The sequence below is a fragment of the Ornithodoros turicata genome, chromosome 7, assembly GCF_037126465.1.
Source record: "Ornithodoros turicata isolate Travis chromosome 7, ASM3712646v1, whole genome shotgun sequence".
NCBI lineage: Eukaryota > Metazoa > Arthropoda > Arachnida > Ixodida > Argasidae > Ornithodoros > Ornithodoros turicata.
In genome coordinates, this window is record NC_088207.1 from 19,171,665 (window position 1) to 19,175,137 (window position 3,473).

Sequence of the window (3,473 nt, forward strand, 5' to 3'; positions counted from 1 at the left end):
TTCGGAAAACCCAGGGAAAACCTCAGACGGGACAGCCCGTGATAAGATCAAAACCCGTGTCATCTCCCAGTCTCGACGTGGAAAGCGATCATCTTGACCACTATGCCACGGGAGTTGGTAGTGGTGTACCGTGATGTTACACCTAAGGTTTGTCTGCCCAGTGTGGAAACATGTTCCACGTGCCGCAGGGTAGCACTACCTAGACGGGGGGGTTAGGTCCCCCTCTTGCAGGACACGTAAATAGATTTTAAAAAAAAGCATGCAATATCCATCTGCGCGTCTTGATTCTTCATCGTCCTTCTTGAGTGCAGACCAGTGACCATGGCGGTAGTGTACCTTCAAATCAGGCATTTTGTTTCAACATTAAATTTATGTTTGTATTGAGATACATTACCTTTCTTAGAGTTGAAAAACACATGAAAGAAAAAAAAACAAGTCCGGAAATTCATTCGTTTTCTCAGTAAGTGCTCCATCAAGTACTGTTCCTATGGGCATTAACATCGTGTTGCTTTTCGGAGCAGCAGTGGCTCGCCGTAATGTAAGTGCAGTGTGCGCGATCCTTGTGTGCTATTTATGTATGTCTTGCCGTACCATTTATATACTGATGTTAGCTAAGCGTGCGGAAGCTATACCTATGTCTCTTCTGTCATCCTACGGCTGCCTTATGCCCTCTTGTCCTATGTCCTTATGCCTTGTGTCCTCTGCGCAGATAACCGGCTTAGCCAAGCGGATCCTATGGACATTGGCAGGCTGTGATGGCACTGACTATTAATAGCTTTGTCACACAACGGGATCGGCACCCTCAGTTGCTGTTTCAAGTCGCTGGCTCCGGCAAACAAATGTTTCCGTAATTTTTTGTTCAAGAAGGTGCGGAGTGACCTACTTATACTTGCTACAACTATCTGCAAATGTTAGAGCGTGAAAGAATAACGTTGGTAAACGTCAGCAGTATTAGCGACTATCATCATCCTTCGCAGTACACTCAAAAACAGGACTACACCGCATAACAAGCTGTGAGAGCCACACACTGCGCGGAATAATTCCGCTATAATACACCAGATCTGTGGAAAGCGTGGGAAGTATGCCGTTTTGTGACAACGTAACTGCACAACTGTCACAGAACGGGGTGCGCCTTCCGTTTTCAGCAAATCAGAGAAAGACCGGAGTCACTCGGGGTGACGGCTGGCTAAGAGCGTGCTATGTCAACACCTCCTACACTCTTAATGATGAACTTCACCACATAGCACGCTCCTAGTGAACCACCATCCCGAATGGCATTGTTCTCGCCCCTGATTTGTTGAAAACGGGAGATAGCATAAGGCCTGCGCCCTACATCACGCACGGAGGCCTGCGTGAGCTCTGCGAGCTGCTTCGAGCTTCTCTCGTTCGCTCTGTCATTGACGTCATAGCAGCAACAACAGCAGGCCTTCTACTATCCAAGAGGTGTTGGCTATGCGGCGTTGTTCCGTTTGAAGAGTGCATAGCGACTCACGAGTAATATAAGAGGCCTTGTGTCTGTCCGGAAATTTTCAACGGCCTGCGGTTCATGATGTTTAGTTCCGTACAATAGACGATTTCACGTGGACCGTTCTCCGAGTGTTCCTTCAATCTGCCACGCCGGACCATAGAGCACTGCAGGGGCACTGTTAGGCCCAGGCCCTGCCCAAGCCCGGCCTTCCTTTGATTTACCCTTTCGGGCCCGTCCCGACAGCTGCATACCTAGCCGGGGCGCGGCCCAAGCCCGTAGGATTATAAGTTTTTCGGCCCAAGCCCAACCAATTTGTAGGCTACCTAGCCCGGCCCTTCCCAGTGTATCAGGCTGTAAAATTTTACCGTGATAATAGCCACGCCCGGACCCTGTATGTAGGCCCGGAAAGGTAGGCGGATATGTAGGCCCGGACCCTGACCCGTACATTGCCGGGCGTAGGTCGTACTCGGGCCTGTATTACCCCTCTGTTAGTTATAACTAACAGAGGGGTAATACAGGTCCGAGTACCAGCCCAGACCCTCAAAAAGGAAGGCTTTACCCGGCTAACCCCGAGCCCGTGCAGTGCTCTACCGGACCGTACCAAGAAATATTAATTCTTCCTCCACTTCAGAGATGACAAAGAATGGCATGGGCGCATCATCGACGCGCAGTCACTTGGAAATTCGAGACGAGCGAGGGAGCACAATCCGCCTGTCCTTCTACAACGCGGTTGTCACATTCGTCATTCTGCTCGGAATCCTTATGATCCTGTCCGGTATCACCATGGCCATCATCACCAGCCTCCTCGTCGGATCTATCCTCATTTGTCCCGGGGTCATCCTTGTGTGCCTCACGGCCATGCTCATGATGAGAATTGAGAGGGCCTGGCAGGAGCATCGGTACGCCTCACTGGCGGAGGAGGAAGCCTTTTACGACGACAGACCCCGACAAGATGTTCGCGTTCATAAGCAGGGTCACAGTACGAGGGGCAAGACGCTTAATAAATGACGACGCGATAACCTGGGATTCAAATATAATATCATTTCAAATAAATTACGAGCGTTTTCTGAAGCAATCTTTCTTTACGGTAGAAATATTCGAAGTCCACTGATACTTCTAAAACAACTATTTAATGCTGGTGAACGGGAAGCTTAGACAAGAGATAAACTGATGTTCTGAGGCTGGAACAACATAGAGGGGACAGATACAAACAAAGCCTCAAATTGCCTAACAAATCAACGATGAAAGATGAAAGTCACTGAAAAGGTTAGCCAGCTGTAGGGATCGAACCCACATCTTCCGTCGTATGAATGTGTGTATGAGTGAGCAAAAATGTAAGAGTGAAAGGAGGGTGAGTGAGAGTGAGTGGCTGGTTTGTCGTCCCTTCAGATGACGCACCCCGAAAGTCGCTTGAGAGGCGTGTTAGCTTAGCTCAATTGGTAGAATCCAGAAGATGTGGGTTCGATCCCTACAGCTGGCTAACCTTTTCAGTGACTTTCACCTTTCATCGGGAAGCTTTATCGCCAGGGGCGATACCCTATCCCATTGCTCGTGGTGATGTGGTGAGCTCCTTCACAATAAGCATCGTAGTCCTATGGTGTCAAAAAAAGGTCAAAAGAGCTTTGAGGGCAGAGCACTGGTGGGCAGGATTTGGCCATGGATCAAGCAATTTTGGTAGAGAGAGAGGGAGGGGGGGAGAGTCCAGCTGATTAAGAGACCCGGAAAGTGTAGTTCGGGAAGGTTAGCTGTGTGGGCAACGAAGAAGAACGTGCCCTTGATCTTCTATAGCACCGCAGTGACGGCATCCGGGAGAGTTAACATGTCCCAAGCGGTAACGCCACTGAACTGTAAAAGCCACATTGAGTGGCATCCGATAAATTAAGGCAGCGTCTTGACGAGAGGTGTTTCGTGGCATGCGGAAAGCGAGCGTTCGATCAACTCTTCTCAGCACAGATGAGGGGAGAATGTCATTTGTCCATTGGCGGGGTGCCGCTAGGGGTGATAA

The 3,473-nt window shown here is 49.5% G+C and overlaps 1 long non-coding RNA gene across 2 annotated transcripts; it reads left to right on the top strand.

Moving 5' to 3' along the window:
• Positions 1–466: 466 nt before the first annotated feature.
• On the top strand, positions 467–2,532 carry LOC135399635 (uncharacterized). Of its 2 annotated transcripts, none has more exons than XR_010424371.1 (3): positions 467–538; positions 710–867; positions 2,100–2,532. It is a non-coding gene; the product is annotated as an uncharacterized LOC135399635 (long non-coding RNA). The 2 variants fall into 2 exon arrangements; XR_010424372.1 differs by lacking the exon at positions 467–538 and adding an exon at positions 545–575.
• Positions 2,533–3,473: the final 941 nt, after the last annotated feature.